A 27,150-nucleotide genomic window follows, 5' to 3' on the forward strand; every position below is an offset into this window, starting at 1 on the left:
ATGACCATTTTAGAAGAGATTACTGTATATGTAAATTGTAGTTATTTGATAAATATGATTTTTAATTAAGCCAGAAAAGCCCAAATTCATTACCATAGCTGGTTTTCCTATTCGTCTTAAACATAACTCTTGATTTGTAGTGAAAAACTGAAGTGTTATTCTAATTAACAACATAAAGACAAATGACATAGAACTATAACTTTAAAACACCCACCCTTTATTTTAAACTTTGTATTTCATTAATAGGATCTTAAGGTTTATAAGTAAATTTCCTTCACATATAAAGTATGTTTACATTGTAGCTGACCTGGTAAGTAGAGATTTAAAATCAAAGGACTAGTAGAGATACCTTTTGCCCCCTTTGCCATCCCACAAGTGATATCACAGCAATGAGGCTATACCAGACTTGCAAACAGTTTTAACTGTGTGGCAGTTATCTGTAACAAGGACTTCACCGTGCACTGCCAGCAAGTTCAATGTTAGTGAATATCTAAAGTTCATTTCTATGTTCAATATTTCTGTCTGATTTTCATTTATTTATCTTTAATTTTACAAGTAGTATTATTTGTATTGCCATTGCTATGTATAGTAATTAGTCTCTGCAGTGCCATTTTTCCTATTTACTGTATATTTGCTGAATCTTGTGGTCACCATGAAGCTAGAAACAAAGACTCTTTTCTGTACTATAAAGTACAGTTACAGCAAAGTGAATTAAAGTTGTCTGACTTAACAATATAAAAAATGGTCCAAGCATAGCCTAAAAATGTATAAGCCGTAGTAATGACTATAAATAAAACATAGTTCTATAAATCAGGGCTGGGCAAGTTAACGCGTTATTTTATTATTTTGAACACCTCAGTCTCGCTAGTGATCGATAGAGATCAGTGATCTTTTTGTTACAGCGCTTTTCAATACACTTTTGCTAGAAGGAAAGTTAGCTTTGCTGATTTGACCTTGATTCCCTGTGCGTGCACGAATAGCGAAGAGCAAACAGTTTTTAAAATGGCATGTGGCAAGATATCAAAGTGAATGCTCAAAGTAAAATAATCCGTGGATGACTTTTTTCGTATTATCTCTGAATTGGACTCTGATTTGTCGGACTCCGATTTTGATGCAAGTAACCTGGAGTCTCATGCATAATACCGTGCATAGAATTCATGCTAAAATATAGCGTACGATCAAAAGCGGAAATGTGCATGTGCACAAAAAAATCCTGATACATAAATCTGTGCATATGCCAACTTCCACGTTCTTCCACTACATAACTTCTGGTCAGCGTGAAAAGTAATGTACATGCACGTGCCTGCTGTACCACCCCGTGTCCTCCCAGAATTATGCGTCTTTGAATATGCAAATCAACATAAATAGCCCTTAAGCTCAGCGTTCTGTGAAAAGGCAATGGCAAAAGCACCAGAGAAAATAGAATTTCAGCAAATACCAGGTGGAGGCAAGGAAAAATTTACTATTTGTTAGTTTAAACAGTGATATAAACAACAAAAGGAAACTGATTTAGTGACATAGAGTGTCGGAGAAACTTGAAAGTTCAAGTTCACAAAGTCACACAGTGCCCGAAATAAGATATCAAAGTCGCCGTGAAAAGGTCATATGGAAGCTTATTAGGGTACAGAGAAAAAAAAAAAATAGGCACACAGTGGGAAAAAAAGCTTGAAATGTCAACTTTAATCTCGAAATTTCCACTTTAATCACGTAGTGTTTTTGTCATTAAAGTAAATGTCATAAACTTCATCTTAAAATTGTTTAATTTACTAGTTTCTCAAATACTATCGTAACTAAAGTAGCATGTTAAATGCTTTGTATTGTATGTGTTCTTCTATGTGCTCTTTGTATGTGAATCACTATGTGATTCTTAAACGGGCTTTCTCTTTCTCCGACAGGACACAGAATCCATTGCATTCGTGATATTAGAGCTCTCTGAATAATTTAAATACTGAGATGTATACTTGATATCATTTTCAAAGATGATGGGAATTAAAGCATGTTATTAAACATGGGAACATGGTGGCACAGTTATAGTAACGAGCTGGAGACCCATCCAGAGATTGTTCCTGTCTCCCACAAAATGATTGCTGTTCCGTGCATGACCTTTGATGAAATCATTTATTGCAGTACCACTGTCTCTTTCAAACGTACTAATCCCCTAATTCCGGTCCTTCATTTACTTTCTCCAAGTACCCAATCGCCACACAATCAGCTCTGTAATAGATGTCAAGCCATCTGTAAGCTTAGAACACAGATTCTTCAAAACTTTTATGGAACATTGAAATATCTTTGTAGTACATGTATTAATTATTCTATCCATCTATCCATCCAGTGTTGCGCCAGTCCCAGCAAGCAGGCAGGAACAATCCCTGAACCCCTTTGCTAGCACTGCGACACCGGAACCTCACATATTTTCATAAGTATATTCATACTTACCTGGCAGGGGAGATACCATGATCACTAAGGTGGTTCTCCCAGGGCGAGGCTCATCCATTGCACTCCGGGTGTGCTGACCCCTGCGATTTCCCCAAATGCGGGAAACTCGACTGCATAATTTGTGGTAGTGGGGGACTGCGTTCACGCTCTCCCCTGATTTTTTTTTGTGAATTTCCCCTTGGGATTAATAAAGTATCTATCTATCTATCTATCTATCATATTACATTTTTAACAATATAGATTATTTAAATGATGTTAACATTTTATATGTATAATGTAATAAACATATTTTGCTGCATTTCATCTTAAAAATGATATAGTCATCATATGTAAATACGCGCTTTATAAAGTGTTGTGCAATATTATAACTGTATCTCAAGTTTACAGTCAGGTAATTGTACTTATAAGTACAAACAGTTCTACAAGGAGCACTTGATGGACTAATTGAGGTGTTTCTATTTCTTGGGATGAAACTGTGTCTGAATCGCGAGATCCCTACAGTAAAGGCTCTGAAGCATTTAATAAACATAGACAATAAACATGCTATCCTTGATAAATTTCAGTCAGGTTTTAGAACAAATCAGAGCACAGAAACTGCACTCGTTAAAGTAGTAAATGACTTGCGGGTAAATGCAGACAGAGGCCATTTATCTGTTCTCATCCTCTTAGATCGGAGTGCCACATTTGACACCATTGATCACAATATTCTTAGAAGTCGCCTTAGTCAATGGGTGGGCCTCTCTGGCAGTGTCTTAAATTTGTTTGAATCCTACCTGGCAGGGAGAAAATTCTTTGTGAGTTGTCACATCTCAAAGACACATGATATTCTATATGGTGTTCCACAAGGCTCTACCCTGGGTCCGCTGCTCTTCTCTATCTATATGCTTCCGTTAGGTCAGATTATCTCAGGTTACAACGTGAGCTATCACAGCTATGCTGATGACACACAGCTGTACTTATCAATAGCACCTGATGACACTGACTCTCTCGATTCACTAACACAATGTCTTACTTGTATTTCTGAATGGATGAATAGTAATTTTTTTCAAACTAAATAAAGAGAAAACTGAAATTTTAGTAACTGGCAAAAATGGATTCAATGAGGTTATCATAAATAAACTTGATGCATTTGGATTAAAAGTTAAGATGGAAGTAAAAAACTTAGGGGTAACTGTTGACTGTAATCTGAATTTTAAATCGCAAATTCATCAGACCACTAGGACAACATTTTTTCACTTAAGAAACATCGCACAAGTTAGACTTCTTATATCATTGAAAGATGCTGAGAAATTAATTCACGCTTTTGTTTTCAGTCGACTAGATTACTGTAACGCACCCCTCTCAGGACTACCCAAAAAAGACATAAATCATTTGCAACAAGTGCAGAATGCAGCTGCTAGAATCCTAACTAGGAAAAGAAAATCTGAACACATTTCTCCAGTTTTGATGGCACTACACTGGTTACCTGTGTCATTCAGGACTGACTTTAAAATTCTGCTTATGATTTATAAAGCCTTAAATAATCTCGCTCCATCTTATATATTGGAATGTCTGACACCTTATATTCCAAATCGTAACCTTAGATCCGCAAATGAGTGTCTCCTTAGAATTCCAAAAGCTAAACTTAAAAGAAATGGTGAGGCAGCCTTCTGCTGTTATGCACCTAAAATCTAGAATAGCCTGCCAATAGGAATTCGCCAGGCTAATACAGTGGAGCACTTTAAAAAAACTGCTGAAAACACATTACTTTAACATGGCCTTTTCATAACTTCACTTTAACTTAATCCTGATACTCTTTATGTTCAATTCATCATAATAACTATTCATAGTGGCTCTAAAATCTGTACTGACCCCAACTCTCTCTTGTTTATTTTTCCGATTTCTTTGTGGTGGCGGCCTGCGCCACCACCACCTATTCAAAGCATCATGATGCTCCAACATTGATGGATTGAAAGCCAGAAGTCTACGTGACCATCATCATCAAGTCCTTCCATGAGAACCCTAATTACAAAGAGGACTGTTTCACTTATGTTAGGTAGATTGCCCAGAGGGGACTGGGTGATCTCATGGTCTGAAATCCCTACAGATTGTATTTTTTTTTTCTCCAGCCATCTGGAGTTTTTTTTTTTTCTATCCACCCTGGCCATCGGACCTTACTTATTCTGTTAATTAATGTTGACTTATTTTTATTTTTTACTGTGTCTTCTATTTTTCTATTCTCCATTTTGTAAAGCACTTTGAGCTACATTTTTTTGTATGAAAATGTGCTATATAAATACTGTAAATGTTGTTGTATGGGTACAGTTCAAATAGACTGTATGCATGGCTGAGGCAGTATGTGCTTAATGCTGTATACCGATAATTCTCTTTTCGATCAGCTGCTGTAGAGCTGTGATTCCACACTCAGATACAGTGGGATAAATACACTATAGTGGTGTATTGTCTTTAATAGTGGTGCACTAAGAGTAACAACGCTAAAGCAGCTATGGTATTTGGAATAGTTTGCCCATTCTGTGGACCATTATATTGTTAAAAGTTAATTACAATCAGATGCCTCAAACTAATAAACAATATGCGGTTAATTTCAGTGTATTTGATAAAGCCGCGTCAGGGATGTGGATCAAAAAAAGAAAGGGAAACCACACTGAACCAAAAGCACTGCTTTGACGCTAGGTGCCGCTAGTTTGCAAAACTGAGTGGAGAACTTGCAAATTCCAGGGATTGGGCTGGCATGAAAATGTGTGTGGCTTTACGCCAAGTTTATTTTTTATACATTACGATGTGAGTGTGGAAATGAGCGTGCGCGACATTTTTGTGCATATGCACTGTTTATACATGAGGCCCCTGGAGATGTAAATTGAAAACAAAAATGGGGTACTGGCTTCAGCGGATCGGTCCCCAGCTAATCATGGTGCTGAACACGTTCGTGTAGCTGATGGACCTATGGCAACGTTCACCTAGGAGGATTCAAATCCCCCTATTGACGCTAACCATGAACAATTCATTTCATCTGCCTGTACTCCTGTTGAAACAACAAAAGAAATGTGCCAGTTATATCTCTCAAATCTTACAAATCTCCTTACATAAAGGTGTCAGCCAAATAAATAAATGTAACGATGAGGACATATCAAGACACACAGAATTTTCTTCTGAATTATGTGAGCCTTTTTCTCATGTGTGCTTCAAGAGCAACATAATTAGTTTTATATATAAAGAAATGGTGCATATACTCTTAGCAGCTTAACAATATATCAATATAATACAAAAAAATTATTATAATATAGGTTGGCTGAAGCATATTTAGCGGGATATACTTGTTACAAACTCTGTCTCTGTTAGTTACAATTTACAGGCAAAGTTATAATAGTATTGTAAATGTCAGAATTCAGTTGTTAATTACAGTTATACAAAATCACAAAAATGTGCAACATACAGTGACACATTGGATTTGTCATTGTTTTTATAATCTTTTTTTTTTTACATAGTGTAAAAAGAGTCAATTTACAGTATTAGATGCTGTCAAAAGTGTTTAATGGATCAGAAACTGCCATTTGGACAGTTTTACTTTTCACTACATAACAGACAAAGGAAGACTGTGAACCGGAAAATAACAGTAAATTTTGGGTAAGTTCATCATTCTAGTTATGAATACTAAATAACTGAGACCAGCTACTTTTTGAGTGGGGAACAGTGAGAAAAACTTTAAAATTATGTAAAGAAAATTTGTCAAATAATGTGATATATAAGTTTGATTGGTTTTTATTAATGAGGATTAAGGTCCATTGAAAAAGCAGAACTTTTGAATTTTGCAGAGCTACTTTAAACTGTCTGGACATCATAATTCTGATGAGCTTATTGGAAACAACATAGCCAGGGGGAGCCTTTCACAATGTATATTGGAAATTAGACAAATTGGAGAAATGAAATGGCATGCCTTAAATACTGTACCTTAAATTCCTGATAATCTCTGTAAGATTATGCATTTGGCTAATTACATTCTAAAAATGAATTAAAATTCATGATCAAAAACAAGAATTGACCAAATGAATTCCAGAATATCTCACGTTGTAGATGTACAGTATTAAAAACATCCATCCATTTTCACATGCTTATCTAATTTAGGTCATCATAGTGTATGCTCACAACCAATTTCAAGCCACAGTATAATTAAGTGTTCAGGTTAACCTAATGTGTACATCCTTGTGATGTGAGAGCAAAATCAGAGTATCTTGACATATACAAGGAGAATATGCAAAATTTGCTCACACAGCAACTGAGTAAGGGATTCAAACGTCAACTCTGGAGCTGCCCTATTAAAAAATGCAATCTGAAAATAATGTAAAATAACAAAGTTTCAGTAGCACTAGGCAATCTTTTTAATGGCACAAGACAAATCGATCTAACACCACTACATTGTGGCAAAACTATTCAAAGGTTGTAAACCTGTGATGAAGTCTACGGATTAAAGAGTTCATGGTCTATTATATTATAAGCAAAGGGCACAAAAGGATCAGTCAGATAGTTATTAGAAAATCTCCAGAAGTCAATTTTCCTGTCCTAGCAGGTGTAAACCTCAATTCAGCATTTCTTTCATGGTTTTCATACAAAGGGTTGTGGGAATCTGGAATAAACTACTGAGTAATGCAGTTTACACTGATACCCTGACCGTCAAATGGATTAAATGCTTGATTAACTTACCTATTAGTGCGGAATACAGTTGAAATTAAGGAAGTAAGAAGGAGGCATGTAGGTGACCCAAGCCCATAGATAGATGATAATACTTTATTTGTCCAAAGGTGACATTTAGAGATTTAGACTAACCGGGTTTCAAGACCCCTATAGTAAGGTTCAGGTGCAGCAGAGTTTGTTATTTTACATTTGTTTTGTCCTTACTGTCTTTCTTTCAGGTATTCCTTCCTTGTAAATTTGTGCTAATATAGGTGCCACAATTTTGTTTCATTTTATTTCTATGTGCTGTTTGGATGCAGAGGGTCTACCTTAATAGCACCCTCCTATCATGATATTCAACAATGAAGTCTTTTCACAACACAGCTTTGCATTTAAACATTTCTGTAACAAAAATACAACTGTAAGGGTTCATGAACAAATTCAGTATTTTTAAGTTGGAATTATTTGTTCATAATCATATTCATTTTCCACATAATGTTTTGTCATAAAGTAATCATTTAATTATAAAAAATAAACATGAAGTGAACACACACATTTTGGCTATTGTCAAGAAGCAACACTGACTTTACTTCCTCCGATTTCTGGAGGAAACTGGGATTTCTCACCAGTTGTCAGTGACTTCTACAGGCGCACAGTAGAATCCATCCTCAGTGGCTGCATCTCAGCCTGCTATGGTACCTGCTCAGCTCAAGAACATAAAGCACTATCTGGGCGGGACACGTGTAACACATTGCCTTAGAAAGGCAAAAACTATGATTAAAGGTTTCAGCAATCCTGCACGGATGTTTTTCTCCCTCCTCTGCCTCATTTGCACTTGTAATAATAGATTGAGGGACAGTTTTTAAACCACAGCACATCGAACAGTCAGTGCTGCTGGATCACTGTCACTATTCTGGCAGTGAAAAACCATGACAAAGTTTGTGTTTAGTATTACAGCTCAGTCTCTCCAATTTATGTCCATACTGAAATTTAGCCACTTAGGCCTTCAAAAGAGTCACAAAGGCAACTCTAGACCTTTACTAAATTTCACTGGATTCACTTCTCACATGAATCTAGATAGTTCCACAACTACCTGCTACTTTTTGGCCTAGCAGGCAGCAAAATGGGAACTGGGCTTTAAAGTTTAACATATATCTTAATATCCCAAAATATTACAAATGCATTACAAAAACTGTGAAAACACGAGTTTGTAAGGACCAAACTGACAAATCTTAATGAGTAAATATTTTAATTCACAAAAATAGGAAAATCACAAAATGGGCTCAAAAAGAAAAGTAGCCAAGTCCTAATTCACAACTGAATAGAATAATGCAAAAAATAAGGATGAAAAATATAGAAACCAAAAACGGAACAAACAACAACAGTATCTCCAGAAAAATCCACTAAGCTCTATGAAACGCTGCTGAATTACTTCCTCTGGGCTCCTTATAAAGCCAGAGGGAGGACCCAGCAGCAGTCACTTCAAGGTGGACCTACCTCCTGTGGCTCCAACCACAAAGTACATAGGACATCAGAGCATTTAAAGAAACAGCACATAAATGCTAAACTGTAAACATATATAACATGAATTGCATAATAATTTGAAAAACAACAATTAAGACATGCAAATTTATTATGCAGATAAGAAACATAAGCCCAAGTTCACACATAACACCATCTGTTGATTTTCTGTTAAAAAACACAGAAAGATTGATGGCTGAAAAGAAAGAGTAAGTTCGAGGAGGCATATATTTTGGAGGCAAAGCTAGGATGGAGCCGTAGGTGAAGTTGTTGGGGTCTTTGCTTATTGTCCCACAGAGCTTCTGGATGATGAAGTACTGTCTGCAAGATTGTTATGGGGGCAACTTGTATGGGAAAAAAACAGCCCTTTCTGTTGAATATTTTTATATGAACAAAATCTTGATGGTGACTCCGTACATCTGTTCGTCTGTGATTTTAATCTAATGGAACTTTACTTATCTATTAATTTTAAATGATTTAATTTTTTAGAACACTGTACTTTTTGCACTTTAATAAAAATTTCACTGAAGGGAGACAACTGACTGTTCTTCTTCACTTGGATCTGATTCTCCTTGGTTTCAAACTACTACGGTAGATGCTACAATGGATGACAAGACATCACAGTGTTTTTCATGATGTCTCTTTTTGAGGTCAGAGTAACTTGAGTGTCATTAGTTTTATTATCTATTGATTTCATGTTAACCAGAAGAAATTCTTGGAAGAGAAAATCGGTTTCCTCAGGGTTTTACTCTCATTTGGCCATCTTCGTCTTCTTCCCCTTTTTGTAGCTTTATTTTTCTGATTATTCCCAGTTGAGTCATGCAGCTTGTGTTTGCTGTATATTACTGAAGACAGCAGCTCTATATTTGCCATATATACTCATGTTTAAGTTCTCCCGTGGATAAGTCAGGGCTTGATTTTACCATATAATTACTGGTATTTTATAATGTCAGTTGTATAAGTCGAAAGTGGAAAACTCACACTATTGATCCAAGAGATCATGATATGCCATTTGTATGCTACTCACCTGAGAGAGTAACCACGGAGCACACTGCCTTTGCTTTCCTATGTATTATGCCTACGTGACCACACAGTAATGCCCAAACTATTCTGAAGCAACATTTGCACTGTTTTGTAATTTTTGTATCTCACACCCTCATACACATTTATCGTAAGAGCATCCCTTATCTATGATGGAGCATTCGATCAGAAGAAAATATAAAGCTGGTTTTAAATTAAAAGTCATTGAAGTGGCAAAAGAAATTGGTAACTGTATTCCTGCAACATAAATTGATGTGTCTGAACGGGTGTATAAGTCAGGGTCTGATTTTATGATAGATTTTGTGGTTTTCAAGGCCCTACTTATACACAAGTATATACGGTAACAGATTAATAGCTGAATCCTGAATACTCACTCTGTTGTTTTAAAGATCATATCAGTCATATGTAATGATATGCAGTTGCTAAGTTACAAATGCAGCACCCCGAGGCACTTGTGCTAATCGCTGGAGACTTTAACCATGTGACGCTGGACAAAACATTACCTGCCTTCCAGAAGGAAAGGGCTTTTAAAGGTAGTGATCAGCATGAGCTCAAGCGTGTGCAGAAGGAACTCCGGGTCCAGCTCAGGGTGGTGAAGGAGTAGTACAGGAGAAAGCTGGAGCAGAAGAGACAGAATAACAGCATGAAGGAAGTGTGGGATGGGATGAAGATCATCACTGGCTGCAGCTCAAAGCGGGGTGCCACCATCGAGAGAAACATGGAGAGAGCAAACCAAATCAACAACTTCTTTAACAGGTTTGACCACCCTAACCCAGTCTCACCTTGGAATACTGCATCCTCCACCCATACTTCTGCTGATACCAGCATAGCAGAGTCATCCCCACCCACAATTACAGCAGCACAGGTGAGCAGAGAGCTGAGGAGACTTCGTGCCAGCAAAGCAGTGGGTCCAGATGGAGTATCACCACAACTGCTGAAGACCTGTGCGCAGGAACTAGGGAGTCCTCTACTGTGCATCTTCAACCTGAGTCTGGAACAGGAAAGAGTCCCGAGGCTTTGGAAAACATCTTGCATCACCCCAGTCCCAAAGGTATCACGTCCTAGTGAGCTGAATGACTTCTGGCCATTTGCTCTGACGTCACATGTGATGAAGACCATGGTGCTGCTGCTTCACCACCTGAGGCCACAGGTCCGCCACGCCAGTTCGCATACCAGGAGAAGGTGGGAGTGGAGGATGCCATCATCTATATGCTACACTGATCCCTCTCTCACTTGGACAGAGGCAGTGGTGCTGTAAGAATTATGTTTTTGGACTTCTCTAGCGCCTTCAACACCATCCAACCTTTGCTCCTTAGAGACAAGCTGACAGAGATGGGAGTAGATTCACACCTGGTGGCATGGATCATGGACTATCTTACAGACAGACCTCAGTATGTGCGTTTCGGGAACTGCAGGTCTGACATTGTGGTCAGCAACACAGGAGCGTCGCAGGGGACTGTACTTTCTCCGGTCCTGTTCAGTCTATGTACATCAGACTTCCAATACAGTTCAGAGTCCTGCCACATGCAAAAGTTCGCTGATGATACTGCTTTTGTGGGCTGCATCAGGAGTGGGCAGGAGGAGGAGTATAGGAAGCTAATCAAAGACTTTGTTAAATGGTGCGACTCAAACCACTTACACCTGAACACCAGCAAGACCATGGCACTGGTGGTGGATTGTAGGAGGACCAGGCCCCTCATGGACCCCGTGATCATCAGAGGAGACTGTGTGCAGAGGGTACAGACCTATAAATACCTGGGAGTGCAGCTGGATGACAAATTGGACTGGATTGCCAATACTGATGCTCTGTGTAAGAAAGGTCAGAGCCGACTATAATTCCTTAGAGGTTTGGCATCCTTCAACATCTGCAATAAGATGCTGCAGATGTTCTACCAGACGGTTGTGGCGAGTGCCCTCTTCTACGCGGTGGTGTGCTGGGGAGGCAGCATAAAGAAGAAGGACGTCTCTACAGCTACTGACTAGCTGTCCCCCATGGCTCTGCCCTCGTAGTAGTGAAACAGAACAGTGAGGAGGGCCCCGCCTGGTTCCCTACTCCTGACGTCATGCTTCCCCTTCCCTTGGGCCCGCAGTCTCTGTCTCAGATTAGCACAAATATATCATTCCTGCAGAGGTTGCAAAATCAATTGGAATGTTCAATCAAATTATAGAAAAATTATCTAAATATGTTAAATAGTTCTCTCATGAAAAGTGGACAGACATACAGACAGACATTGGATTTTATATATATAGAGATGATAGTAGGTGACACTGACAGAGACATGTGAAGTGTATAAATATTTGTAGGTAATTTCCTTATATAAACACGCTCTGGTGAAAAGTCAGCAACAGGACCGGAGAATCTCAGTTTAGTAAATAATTTAATACTGGAACTTGTAATGAGCACTAATTATGTTTAGCTTTTCCGTGCTTTATAATTGGCTGTTTTATACAGGTGCATGTATGGTAGCAGGCTGTGAAATTCTTTCTTTGATTTAGTGATGTACTGCGCCTTCTTGTTTGTAATTGTTGTTTTCCAGTGTTTTCTGAATGGGTGCTGAAAGGAAACTGTTATAAATAAAGATAGCTGTCTATCACAGAGCTAACCAAATGTGTCATTTTATTTACTTTAAAGTATACAGGGATGTCTTTCAGATGGAGAGACCAGTGTAAGCCCCAGATGCAAAACTAAAAAAAACTTTAAGATGAATGTCTGTGTTGCCTTCAATTGAATGCCATATGGTCCTGGCACCAATTCTTTATTAAAGGGATAGAAAATGCCTGTCCAAAAAATAAGGTACAGTGAGGTTTCATATATACTGTAAGCCATGGGGCTTCTCCACTACTGCCACCTATCAGACTGGGGGATTCCTACTGTCAATGCAAATGTCTCCCAGTGTCCTTTCATTGGTATAACAACTTTTTTAAAAACTTCTGGGATTCCAACATACCCATCTAGTGGCACAAACCCTAAAGTACTGACACACATTTCTCTTGTATTTTTTCTGTCCAGGTATCATAAAGTCCAGTTCCTGTACTGAAATGCATTTAGATAACCACAGTCCTTGTTCTTATTAGCTGCTCCCTGACACCATCATTTTTGAAGTTATGCAGGTCGGGGGCACCCTTTATTAGTTTATATACACTGTCACGCACGCGCGAGTAGGAGACCGCAGGGAATGGTGGGGTACTAACTTTCTCCCTCTGCTTCCTCATTGGAAAAAGGACCTCTCTCCACCATAAGCCGGGTTTTGACCGCAGTGCGGTACTTCCGCCCTTCCTCCGCCATCTTGCCCCTACGTCATCAATCCCATCCTCCCTCACGGTCCTTCCCAGCATTCCTCCACTTCCGGATCCTCCCTAATAAAATGGCCGGCGTCGCACGTTATGAACTGTTTGTTTATAATTTTGACCTTAAAATCGTACTGGATTGTGTACAATATACGGGGCCGGCAAACCCCAAACCTTTATGCTGTCTGCTGTTACATCTTTTACAATGGCGTAGCCAGCAGGATAGAAGATCCCTGAAAATGACCGAGGGACAGGATCTAAATACGGGGTTGCAGGGGATGAATGCCCAACTCCAAGCTCTGCAGCAAGTGCAAGCCGAAACCACCCGGGAGTTGGAGGCTACGAAGGCCAGGCTGGCAGACGCAAGTAGAGCAAGACCAGACCCGCCCAAACTGATGCCTCCGCCCTTGGTACCGATGACCGACGCGGATGACGTCGAGTCTTATCTTGGCATTTTTGAACCGACGGCCACCCGAAACGAGTGGCAGTGGTCCGAGTGGGCGTCCATTCTGGCGCCCTACCTGAAGGGACCCGCGCAGGAAGAGGCCGCAAACTACGACCTCCTCAAACCAGAAATCCTGGCCCGCTACGGCATCACTCCGGGCCAGCAGGCGCCGAGTGGCGGAACTGGCAGTTTGACCCCGAAAAGCCTGCCCGTGCCCAGGCGTTCGAGTTCTGGGGCAAGATGGGGCAATGGCTACGGCCAGAGGGACCCCAGGCTCGAAGAGTCGTTGAGCAGGTGGCCTGTGAAGGCCTGGTGAAAGCGATGCCCGGTTCCCTCGCCCAGCAGGTCCGGAGGCACCCTTATAAGGACATGCCGGGTCTTCTGGACGTCCTGGAGCGTCAGCTCGCGGTCTTCCGACTCGGGGGGTCAGAAAGGTCTGCTCGGGGAACCGACAGGGACGGGCGGCCACACCCGAGCCCTCTCGACGCGCTGCGGAAGCGCCGCAGAGACCTAAAGAAAAGCTGGCCTCGCAGCGCTGTTACAAGTGTGGCGAGACCGGCCATTTGCTGCCAACCTGTCCCCTCAACACCACGGCGGAGCCCATGGACTGCACCTGGACAACGATGGAGAGGTACTGTACCCGGCCGCATCCCTTGGCGAGTCCGAACACGGCAGTGGTGTTGCTAAATGGGCACGGTGGTCGCTTTGTTTGATTCCGGCAGCAACATAACCATTGTGGCTCGCCGTTTTGTCTTACCGCGACAATGGCTGAAACAGCACCTGTTGGTCACTTGTGTACATGGGGGGACCAAGTCATATCGTTCCGCACAATGCTATATCACCTGGAAGGGAGAATTAACTCAATTGATGGTCACTGTGTTACCCGAACCCCACTATCCAGTGATTCTGGGACAAGACTGGTCGAAAAAGATATGCGGTAAGACACCTGCCGCTCCCGGGGCCTCGTTGGATCTAGTTATAAGGGGGGAAGGCATCCCCTCCCGCGGTCTCCACGCCGTGCTCAGGGGCAGGCCCTAGTGACGCTGGCGCTTCGGGAGAAGTCACCGCGGTGACGGACCATGACCCGGAAGACTCCGCCAGGGAAGGGACCAGCCAAGGTACTCTTCCGGTGCCCACGCCACAAGACCCTCTAGGTAGCCTGGACCATCAATTTTGGTTCACGCCAGCCTCATTTAAGAGGGAACAGTGGAATGATGATTCCCTGCGCTTTGCCCGGAATGCTATAGTTCTGCCAAACAGCGCACAAGACAACGGTTCCCCACCGCGTGAGCCCTTTTTTGTTCTCGAAAATGATCTGTTGTACCGAGTCGCGACCCACGAAGGCGAGGTGCGGAAGTTGTTGCTGATTCCGCGTACCTTCCGGCGGGAGGTATGCGAGTTAGCTCACGCTCACCTCCTTGGCGCCCACCTCGGGGCCGAAAAGACGTTGGAGAATTAAGCTCCGGTTTTATTGGCCTGGGATTAACGAGGAGGTCCTGCGTTTCTGTCAATCCTGTCCGGAGTGTCAGATCCACCAGATTCATAGAAGGAACCGAGCTCCTCTCGTCCCTATTCCCCTGATTGATGTCCCATTTGATAGAATAGGGGTCGACTTAGTAGGACCCTTGGAGCCCTCAACCCGTGGCTATAAATATATATTAGTCATGGTGGATTACGCTACCCGGTACCCAGAGGCGGTTCCCCTGCGCTCCGCTAATACTAAAAGCATCGCACGGGAATTAGTCAATTTATTTTCCAGAGTAAGCATACCCAAAAAAGTCCTCACGGACCAGGGTACGCCCTTTACCTCGGATAAGTTCAGGGAAGTGGCCAAATTACTGAAAATAAAGCACCTGAGAGCGTCTGTCTATCATCCGCAGACTGACGGGCTGGTGGAACGGTTTAACCAGACACTTAAGCAGAAGCGTCGCAAGGTAGTCAGCGCGGACGGCAGGAAATGGGATCAGCTCCTCCCGCTCGTGCTTTTTGCTTACCGGGAGGTACCTCAAGCCTCTACGGGCTTCTCCCCGTTTGAATTGTTATATGGGTGACAACCCCGAGGAATTTTGGACATACTAAAAGAGGGCTGGGAGGCAGAGGCCCCTCCCTCCTCTAATGTATTGGAGTACATAGCGCAACTGCGCGACCGGCTCACAAAAATTAGACACCTCCTAAAGGAACATGTGACTCGTGCGCAAGCAGCGCAGGCCCGGTGTTACAACCGCAACTCCGTCCTCGGCGAGTTCCGCCCAGGGGACCGAGTTATGGTGCTCGTTCCTACCTCCCACTCCAAGTTGCTCGCTCACTGGCAAGGGCCTTACGAGGTTAAGGAAAGAAAAACTCGTCGACTATTTGGTGAAACAGCCCAATCGTCGACCGAGTGAGAGGATCTATCATGTCAACTTGTTAAAACCTTGGAAAGATAGGGAGGAGCTTCCCAGCTCCCCTAGATCGCTCTCCCTCTTCACAAGCACGACTGCCCTTAACCTCGGCGAAGAGCTAACCCCCAGGCAGCTGTAGGAGTTAACCCAAACACCCCGAGCCATACCCGAAGTAGTGAGCGAGTCACCCGGGCGGACCTCGCTGATTGCCCATGACATAGTCACGGACCCCGGTGTAATCGTCCGGGAGAGGCCCTATAGACTCCTGGAGGCAAAACGCGCGGAGGTGGAACTCGAGGTGCAACGAATGCTGGACATGGACATTATTGAGGAAAGCCATAGCCCCTGGTCCAGCCCTATCGTCCTCGTGTCCAAGCCAGACGGCTCCTGGAGGTTTTGTAACGACTTTAGACGTCTGAATCAAGTCTTCATGTTCGATGCCTACCCGATGCCCCGCATTGACGACCTCCTTGAGCGGCTGGGTACGGCTTGATACTTGACTACTCTTGACATGACTAAAGGGTATTGGCAAATTCCCTTAACAGCATCCGCGAAAGAAAAAACGGCCTTTAGCACCCCTAGCGGGCACTGGCAATACAAGGTTCTCCCATTTGGGCTGCACGGGGCCCCGGCGACTTTTCAACGTCTGGTGGATAGAGTGCTGAAGCCCCACCAGTCCTATAGTGCCGCCTACCTGGATGACGTCGTCATCTATTCCGGCACCTGGGAGGAGCATCTATTGCAGGTCACGGCTGTCCTCAGAACACTAGCTAAAGCCGGCCTCCGCATCAACCCTCGTAAATGTTATTTTGGCTTAAAGGAGGCCAAGTATTTGGGCTACCTCGTGGGACGGGAACAGGTGAGGCCACAGTGTTCAAAAATTAAAGACATCTTGGAATGGCCCCGTCCGAATACCAAGAGGCAGGTGCAGGCTTTCTTGGGGCTAGTGGGTTACTACCGCCGGTTTGTTCCCCGTTTCTCCGAAAGAGCAGCACCCTTGACCAATTTGACAAAGAAGGGCGCTCCCTTATACGTGATGTGGACCGACAAGGCAGAACACGCATTCAGTGACCTAAAGAAGGCCCTAACGTCGGCACCAGTATTAAGGACACCCGATTTCGGGCTCCCTTTTATTCTCCAGACCGACGCTTCGGACACAGGCCTGGGCGCCGTGCTGAGCCAAAGCGTCGATGGTGTCGAGCACCCCGTGATGTATCTAAGCCGGAAACTGATGGACCGGGAGACCCGGTATGCGGCAGTGGAGAGGGAGGCCTGATCACGCTGCACTTCAGTGGATGTCCCTACATAAAGAGTCGAATCCGCGGGTCACCAGGTGGTTTCTGGATTTACAACCGTATAAGTTCACTGTCACTTATCGGCGAGGCACCCTTCAGGCCAATGCCGATGCCCTCTCTTGCATTCACGACCTCTCGGTTAGGTCCGCCCGACCTGACGGTCCTGGGCTAAGGGGGGGATCGTGTCATGCACGCGCGAGTAGGAGACCGCGGATGGATTCGAACGCACCTGGGAACACATTCGCCAGCAGGGAATGGTGGGGTACTAATTTTCTCCCTCTGCTTCCTCATAGGAAAAAGGACCTCTCTCCACCATAAGCCGGGTTTTGACCGCAGTGCGGTACTTCCGCCCTTCCTCCGCCATCTTGCTCTGACGTCATCAATCCCATCCTCCCTCACGGTCCTGCCCAGCATTCCTCCACTTCCGGTTCCTCCCTAATAAAATGGCCGCCGACGCCATGTTTCGGCGTCGCGCGTTATGAACTGTTTGTTTAAAATTTTGACCTTAAAATCGTACTGGATTGTGTACAATATACGGGGCCGGCAAACCCCAAACCTTTGTGCTGTCTCCTGTTACATCTTTTACAACACTTATCAGTCCAGTTTCAGAGTCTACTTTACTTTCTTTACAGGTCTTCTGTGTACTTCCAATTGTTAGTACCCCACAAATCTTTATACAATAAGTCTTTTTTAATATTTATTTATAACAAATTGTTTTTCTTTATTTTTAGTAAATATACAGTATATTTAATATAGATGTGTGCAACTTGTGAAAAATTTTCTTTTGATTCATTTCTCTCTAATGCTTTTCTACTTGTGTTTAGTAGAAATAAGCTTTTCAAATGCAGCCAAGTCCTTGGAAGTCATGAGGTAGTTTTTACTAAAGATAAAACAGCTGAGTTTGGTAAAATGCTGGAAGAAGTATCAAGGGGGTATTTTGATTAATATACTACGCAAAGACCTCTGTGTATGCTGGTCAAAAAACTGCAGTCTTTCCTGGTTTGAATATATCTACCATAGTATGCAGTAGTGTAAAAAAATGACCTTGATATTAATGAAAGATATTTCAGTAGTCCCAATATTCATTTTTTATTGGCATGGAATGTTGCTATAGGAATAAAATTTAACAGGAAAAAGGTGTCACAGAATAAAGACATGTCAATACAGAAACCTAAGAAAGAGAGGAAAATACAAACTGGCAGTGAAAACATCTGTTGCAAACCAGTACAGAAAAAGTCAGCTGAGGGGAAAGGAAATGTCGAGTGTGTATGTGTTGCGTGTCCCAGAAGGGCAGAAGCCACAGGCGCCTGTAATAGATAGAGGGAGCTGAGGCATTAATGGAAGCAGACTACAGTTTCTATAAGAAGTATTCACCCCTTGGAAGTTTTCACATTTTATTGTTTTACAACATTAAATCACAGTGCATATTATTTGGCTTTTTTGACAGATCAGCAGAATAAACACACTTTAATGTTAAAGTAAAAACAGATCTCAGTAAAGTCATCTAAATTAACTCCAAATATAAAACACAAAATAACTGATCACGCAAGTATTCACCCCTTTGATATGACACATTTAAAACCATCACTGATGCAGGAATTGGATTTTAGACGTCACATGATTAGTTCAATGGAGATCACTTGTGTGTACCACGGGGGTTTCATTTGATTGTAATATAAGTGCACCTTATCTGCAAGATTCAGCTTGGGCGGATGAAGCCCCGGGAAGCTTTTGAAACTTCTTCCTGATTGTGCCAGAAAAAAGATGCAAAGTTTCAAAAATATCAACATCTGGTGGGCTACAGAAGTCATAGCAGGCCTGAACTTGACACAGCCCAAGTACTTATTGGACAGGTGCACTAAAACACTAAAAGCCCATGAACGTGCTTTATGTTAATTTTGATCTTATAAAAATTATGTTATCATTAGTCCTAAAAATGTAATTTCCCGCCATTATGAATATTGTACTTGCAGCACTGCACTAATGCTCACCTGCACCAAGTGTCAATGGCTTCTCCCTCTTCAAATGACTCATTTTGTTAGCTCACCATATTTAGAAGGAGTGTTTGCTGCTGCCGCAATTAATGGAATTAAATTTAAGATGTTGGCAAGCTTGCTGTTTTTGTCAGCTCCCCTGCAGCTGGCACTAAGCTGCTCATTTGTGTGATGGTATTTTCTGCTTTGTATTTGTAATTAATTTGCAGAGAACTGCTTTCACTTTGACATTAAAGAGAGTTTTTCTGTTGATCAGTATCAAAAAAGCCAAATTAAATCCTCAGTGATTCAATGTCGGATGATAATAAGATATGAAAACTTCCAAGGGTTTGAATACTTTTTAAAGACATTGTATATTCCCCCAGGGAACTGGAGGGCAAGGGACTCATTCATAGTCAGGGATGACTGTTAACCTGGTAAAACAAAAGACAAAGCAAACAGAGCTGATCAGGACATCACAACACCTCCAGACCATCTTTGGAAATATATAATGCTCTCTGGGAAATAGGACTGTGTTGTCCTTTTAATGGTGAACTCCAGGATAAGTAATCATGTGTTCATTGGGGCTCAGGCAGAAGTGACCACAGGATATGGTTGAAGCTGCCTTACATTAGGGTAACTAAGGACCCAGCCAGCATGTCCACATGGGGCCTAAGTTGGTCCTATGTGGGCTTGAAAGTGGGACTTATTTGGGCTGTGAAACTGGGACCCTCCAATTTTTGTCTTTTGGTTCCTGATGGTCCCCACAAGTGGATGCCCATATTGGATAATGATGGACATGAGATGGGTCACAAGAGGGAACCTTGAGTGTAAACATGGTTGCCCCAAATTGGTTTTATGTGGCTTATAATGCAACTTCAATGCAGGGTACATACAGGTTCCCGCATGGGTTGTAAGTGCTCATTTCAGTGGTGAATTGTGGGCTAACTTATTTTACAGTAATCACTTCTAAAAAAAAAAAAAAAAACAGAGTAGAGTCCAATCAAAGAATACAATTAACATTCTTTATTATATAAACTAATAACAAAACAACCAAATTATTAACAAGAATAAACAGAAATTTGAATAATTTAATATAAATGTTTATTTTTATTTCTGTATTTTAATATTATTCAAAAATGCAACAGAAATATTGAAGAATGCAAAATAAATTATATTAACAATCACAGTAATATATGCACTTCAGTATTATTTACATAATGCATGTATTAATATGTAACTATTACAAATACAGTTATTTGTATCTAATAATGTTTAATAATAAGTAAATAATAATAAAGGACATAGTTTGTAAAGATGTAAGGGTAAACATGGATAAAACCAAAAAGTAAGAAAAAATACTGTACTGAACTGTATGCAGTCCGATGTTTTTTAACTGTACTAAATAAAACAACAACAGAATGCACATCAAAAAGGAAAAAATATATACAGTCCCAAATGTTAGGACCCCTTATTATATCTGCAATAAAAATAATATTGATCCTATTTGATGTCTAAAATTATACATCATGCACTTGTCAATCCTGTATACATTTGGCATCTCTTCAAAACATCTAAGGGAGGCAGAAAAAGTAACTTGAGTTATATAGAGAAAGTGTGCCTTTGAAAAAACGACAAACATGTACATATAACGTCTCTTTATTCCAATTTAGTAATACAAAATTGCATCGGTTCAAATCAAAACATAAAGTCTTGTTCAAGATGTTCGACTGTGGCTTAGACCAAAAATCATATTCCTTTTACATTTTCAGCTATAATTTAACAATTGCAAATCTGAGTAACTATAAACAAACAATAGAGATAAAATAAGAAATAAATTAATTGAGGTGTAGGTAACCTGGAGTGCAGATGTCTTGCAGGATTTTGTTCTAATCTTTAAATACCACTTGTGGACTTGCATGTTATAGGAAGAGCCAAGGGTAGGATAGGAGGTTGGAATACATTTTTGCATCTCATTGGTATTCTATAAAGAGGATTGCAAACACTGATGTTTGATGGAAATAATAAACAGCACAAAATATTATTTTCCTAATGTCCTCTGTGGAAATTAGGCTTACTGAGTTTATTGGCTTAAATGTTAGAATTTCATTGATTCCATTTTTTTTTCAGACTGAGTATTAGAAATTAATACTCACTTTTTGGTACATGCCGATATAAGCATTTTTTAAAAAAGAGAGATGGAGAAACTGGTGATTCTGAAGATTTTTATACCTTTCAGCATGATGTAGCAGACTTAAGAGTGAAACTCTGTTCAGTTCAATGTCACATTGTTGTTAAAACCCAATACAGACTAGAAAGCTAATAAAGAGCCTGACACTTACATTTCCTAAAAGTCGTAGTCTTTCCACACAATATGATTTATGATTTATTAGCGAAAGTTAAACTGTTTATTTTTCAGAATCAGTTACAATGTCGTGTTTCTTATGAAAAATCAAGTACAGCAGTTTATGAAGATATTATCATGACATTTTGAAATGTTTGAAATTATACTCTACCAAAGTTTGCATTAGAGGATTATCATTGCCAGACAGTATGGTTGGAGTGAAGCTGCAATTCTTTATCATGGTTGTTTTGAAATATATTTTCATTTAGAATAAAAGTTTCAATGTTTACATTGTAAATAATGGGTGAAATAATAACAGGTTACTTTGCGGCAAAACCAAAAGCAGAAACATCGTCTTTAACAAGAGTGAGGATCCCAACCTTTATGCCTTTGGTGTATGAGTCCTTAGTATCTGTATCCTCGTAAAAGTCCAGAGAGACAGAAATACATTTGAATGCAGTGCAAATAAACAAGTGAAGTCAGCCCAAAATAGAGTTACTACTAAGTACTAAATAAAGTACTGTTTTTAAAGAGTATTTCCAGTTTACTTACCTTGGCAGTGACATTCATGTATCTGGTGACTCTTCCTATGAAGTTAGTAGTCGGATTGGGAGAGCAAGGTATGGGGTATGTGGTGCTCCCGATATCTATGCAAAAGGACGAAGTTCCAAGTCTTTAGAGTCCTGGTGTTTCCTGTCTTACTATGTGGCTGCGAGACATGGATGCCATCTAGTGACCTGAGATGAAGACTGGACTCTTTTGGTACCCTCCGGAAAATCCTTGGGTACCGCGCAGGGTTTGACTTTGTGTCGAATGAGCGATTGCTCATGGAGTCCCGAATGAGGCACATTACCTGCATTGTGAGGCAGTGTCAGTTACGGCACTACGGCCATGTGGTGCGTTTCCCTGAGGGTGGTCCAGCTCATAGGATCCTCATTGTTTGGGATCCAAGTGGCTGGACCAGGCCAAGGGGTCACCCACGTAACACCTGGCTGTGGAAGATAGAGGGTCATTTCCAGAGAGTGGGACTGGACCACGTGTCTGCCTGGGGGGTTGAAAACCGGGATCCCAAGTTGTTTCATTGTGTAGTGGGTGCGACAACACACTGTATGCTCCCCAACTTGACTTGACCATGCACAATGCAGAAAAAGAAAAATACAATTAAGAGTAAACCATAGAGACTGTGAGTTTAAGGTGAGGCACTATCAAATTGCAAGACGTTTTTAGTACAATGTGTTTAGAACACCTGCGGTGGGCTGGTGCCCTGCCCGGGGTTTGTTTCCTGCCTTGCACCCTGTGTTGGCTGGGATTGGCTCCGGCAGCCCCTCGTGACCCTGTAGTTAGGATATAGCGGGTTGGATAATGGATGGATGGATGTTTAGAACACATTTGAATTGAATCACCAGCATTTTTTCTGCATTAAGGGTAGGGCTGTAGAAAAAAAAAACTAAACTAATTGTGATCCAAACAGAAATAAATCTGATATCAATTTTATCTTTATTTTTTTGTTGACTGAAACTCTCTTGAGTAGATACAGGTAAACGATGCCTGACCACACCTGATTTTTATAGTAAATCCATTTATATGTTATGTTTTTTGTCTGTTATACAAAATTGTTTAAGTCTATTATCTACAATGTCTTGACCATGATTTGTTTAGCCCTTTAAAAGTTTCTATATGAATGCTTGCTATTTTGTGTGTTTGGGTTTAGTGCTCTAATATAACAGGTTCAATTTTAAAATTCATTATCAGTTCATATTGTTTAGACTGTGCTGAAAAAAAGGTAATTTGTATGTTAAATTTTCATAAAGGTTGGATATAAATCTCAAATCAAATACATATAAAATATGCAAAGAAGCATATGAAACATTTAACAGCAACATGGAGGGCCCGACTCAAACAATTGTGCAATAAAGGTAATCAGTGAAATGTTATGGTTTCATTTCAGAATGGTTTCCTTTACTTCAGGAAATTTTAAACAAATTTGTCATCACGTTTTTAAAACTATAATGTATTTTAGAAGATATAACCCAAACAAATGTTCTTGAATTTCACTGAATCAAATCTAAATCTAAATCAATATCCGACCCTAACTAATCTAGTCTCTACCATTTATTATCCTGCTGCTAAAGTCCAAATTCTAATGGAAAGCTTTCATAGCTTTCTCTGGTAGGAAAAATGGTAATTCATTGAGAGGCTAAATCCATAAACTAAGTGTTCAACAAACAAATGTGTGGTTATCTGGCATCCAAATATTTTTAGACTTATGATGTATATAATGTTAATTACCAGACGATCAAAATAAACTTGCTGGATCTTCCTGCAGAAAAAAGGGCAGTCCCACAAGAGCTGTTCTCTGCCTTTTTCTGTAACCTGAAAAAAAATGTTAAATTGGTTTACACATCTTCCAGGATATCTAACTGCCTTGCTTCACTAATTTGAATATATGATAAGCTATTAAAAATGTTGATGCACACCAAGTATATGATCACAAAGCAGAGCACACCTTACAGCTCACGGTTCTGCTCTGAAATGTGATCTTGTGTGCAACCTTTAAAAAACTGACTTGCTTGTATGGAATGTTACTTGCTTTTAATAAATTCAATAAAATGTGCTGTGCTGCTGTAACAATACTTTTATTAAACAGGATATTATTAAAAAAATAAAGTATCTATGAAGGCTGTGCACTTAAACAAGATGTTAATACCACTTAGAAAATATATTTCAACATTAATCAGCAGAAAATACCTGGTCATCCTCCTTATCAAATAGATTTTTCATTTCTTGCCCAAATGCTTCTTACCTCTTTTTGTAGTGCATCAGCAGATCCACTTTATATTTTTCTAGGGACCTATGGAAAGTACTCATCAGTTTCATGTTTGTAAATAACTCGCAGCAGATCTGTTGATGATAAACTTATATATGAAGATAAGATGTTCCAGCTTGAACTCGGTATCATGTTAGTGACATTATAACCAAAACAAAATTTACTTACCTCATTCTCAGGAAAAAACGCCGGCCACCTCTCTCTGATCTCAGCAATGGGCAGCTCAGTCTCTACCAGCTATTTGCAGTGAACAGCAAATGTCACTTCCATCTTCTGTTGAGGTGTAAGAGTTGTCTCCACCCTCATTTTTTGTTTCTTCAGCAATGGTAAGTTGTACCTCCTCAAGAGACACATCTGTTTGTCCCTCTGGAGGGATGGGTAATAAATTTTCCTCTATTATTTTACCCCCTTGTTCTGCATCCTCACCAACTCCTCTTTGACGATTTATACTCATTTCAGAGCAGCCTGCATTGTGTAATTGTGCACAGCAATTACCAAGCTTAAATTTTACACTCATTAGTCAGCCATCTCAACCTGTTTTTGCCTTTCTCTGTAAGGCAAGGATGCTTTTCAATGAGAGCAGAGGCAATTTCTTGCCTGGTGACCCTGACTGTGACAAAGTCTGTAATGTTTTAGCAGGACTTCTGGGTCAGAATGCAAAAATGTACAATTTTTCTACGTGAGTCTACGTGAGTCACAGGTGCATCTGGACTGTGCAAATATGACAACAACTCAAGTGATGAGTTGGAGGTGAGCACATGAGCGATGGCGGTCCGCCAGTTTTCAGTCACGGACGATTGTGTGTTCCGTGCATTGTTACAATGTTGCTTTTCTTGCTGATTTATTACATTACCGATTTTTCAAATGTTAATTTTCTCCCTGTGCCTAAAAATCATTAAAAAACCGGCCTAATTATGCGGCGTATGGTACGCCGCGGGTTGGCTAGTGTTGAATATTAGTATTATCTTGATCAGATGGGCAACAAGTGAAAGTGTTTGTACTGAGCCTTGCTTCGAGCCTCCTTTCCCGATTAATCACTTTCAGCCATTGTGCAATCATAATTTTAATAACCAGAATTTTAATTCAATCAAATTCAAATTTGAAGTGTTTGTCGTGAGCCAAATAAAGTACTTTACTATATCTATATATATAAAAGTCAACGTATGTGTGTATGTATGTAGGTTCCAGCATCACTTCCGAATGGTTGGAGTGATCTTCATGAAACTTGGTACACATTTTTCTCATTGGTCAACTAAAAATGCTGTACAGTGAAATCAGCCCTAACACACCCCCATCTGGGTGGTGTGGGAGGTGATCTTGCAGTCTTGTATGCTTGTCATCATCCAATTGACACTCGGAACGACCACCAGAGGGCAAACTGGAGGTGACTGCCAGCATCTATATATAATTAACTAAGGCAAGACACCCATGGAAAGCACGCCGGAAGGGGCGTGGATTCACTAAGCCGCCGACAAGTAAGACGCCAATGAAGCACGCAGGAAGGAGCCACGCCCACCAACTCTAAGACCATAGGATACTACGACAACTCGCAGAACCACACCCACCAACTCGGACGCGATGACACAGGAAATATGGCGTCATTTATGTTCATCTGTCATAGAGTCCACGTGCAGCTCTGAGCCACGTTGACTCATCATAGAGGCATGTTTCTTGCAGAAGTGAATCGCTATATGCTGCGTGTAAAACAATTTGCGAGGGGTATCCCATGGGATCCTTAAAACAATCCTTTAAAACTGAGGTTAAAACACAATGAAGGAAGCAGTCTTTAAAAACCAATAAGCCCTGTGCCTCTGTTTCATTCCCGTCTCACCTGCTTCACCAATGCAGGCCCTGCAACAGTCGAGACGGTCTCTCAGCAGCTGACCTTCTCTGTGCCTGACCGGTTCACACAGAGGCACCACACGACGTGGCAGGACTATCTAAGAAGAGACATGTTTGTCACGGATGTAAATCGCTGTATGCGGCGTGTAAAACAGTTTGTTTGTTGCGGATGTGAATTGTTGTATGCAGTGTGTAAAACAGTTTCCGAGGGGTTTCCCATGGTCTTAGACTCGGTGGCCGGGTCTCTGTCAGTTGCTCTTGCGACCGTGCACATGACCAGGCAGTGTGTATGCTTCAAGTGCGAGGGTGGACGCGACAGGACCATCTAAGAAAAATCATGTTGCGGCTGTGAATTGCTGTATGCAGTGTGTAAAACAGTTTCTTTGTCGCAGATGTGAATTGCGGCGTGTACAACAGTTTGCAAGGGGTATCCCATGGTCTTACAGTTGGTGGGCGGGTCTCTGTTAGTTGCTCTTGAGAGCGGGCACATGACCAGGCAGTGTGTGTGCTTCGAGAGCGTGGGTGGACGTGACAGCACCATCTAATATTCATATTTGTTGCGGATGTGAATCGCTGTATGCAGCGTGTAAAACAATTTGTCGCGAATGTGAATCGCTGTATGCAGTGTGTAAAACTCTGTATTGTATGTTGCCCTCTCCAGAGTTACATCTTTTCATTCACCTACAGTCGTATACACAATGAAGTAAGCAGTCTTTAAAAACCGTGTTTTTGGTTACGACGCACGACCGCGTGCACCATAGCAAACTGTTTTACACGCTACATACAGCAATTCGCATCCGCAACAAACATGCGTCTTGTTAGATGCCCCTGCACTTTGTACACTCCGCCCTCCCACCTCGCTACTACCGTGGTCGGGTGTCTTGGTTGATTATATATAGAAAGGCAGCCAAAACCGCACAGAGCAATGAGAAGTCTAAGTGAGTCACAGGTGCATCTGGACTGTGCAAAGACGACAATGACTCGAGTGACGAGTTGGAGGTGGGCACATGAGCAGGCAGTGCATACTGGACGAGAAATCAGCAGACTAGCATGACGGAGGGAGCGGAGTGGACGTCCTTCTCCTCTCCT

The 27,150-nt window shown here is 41.2% G+C and overlaps 1 non-coding gene across 1 annotated transcript; it reads left to right on the forward strand.

Annotated features, from left to right (window-relative positions):
* The first annotated feature begins 2,428 nt into the window (after positions 1 to 2,428).
* On the forward strand, positions 2,429 to 2,592 carry LOC120524715. The gene has a single exon (XR_005632835.1). It is a non-coding gene; the product is annotated as a U1 spliceosomal RNA (small nuclear RNA).
* The last annotated feature ends 24,558 nt before the right edge of the window (positions 2,593 to 27,150 follow it).

The sequence above is a fragment of the Polypterus senegalus genome, chromosome 2 (genome assembly GCF_016835505.1).
Source record: "Polypterus senegalus isolate Bchr_013 chromosome 2, ASM1683550v1, whole genome shotgun sequence".
Lineage (NCBI taxonomy): Eukaryota > Metazoa > Chordata > Cladistia > Polypteriformes > Polypteridae > Polypterus > Polypterus senegalus.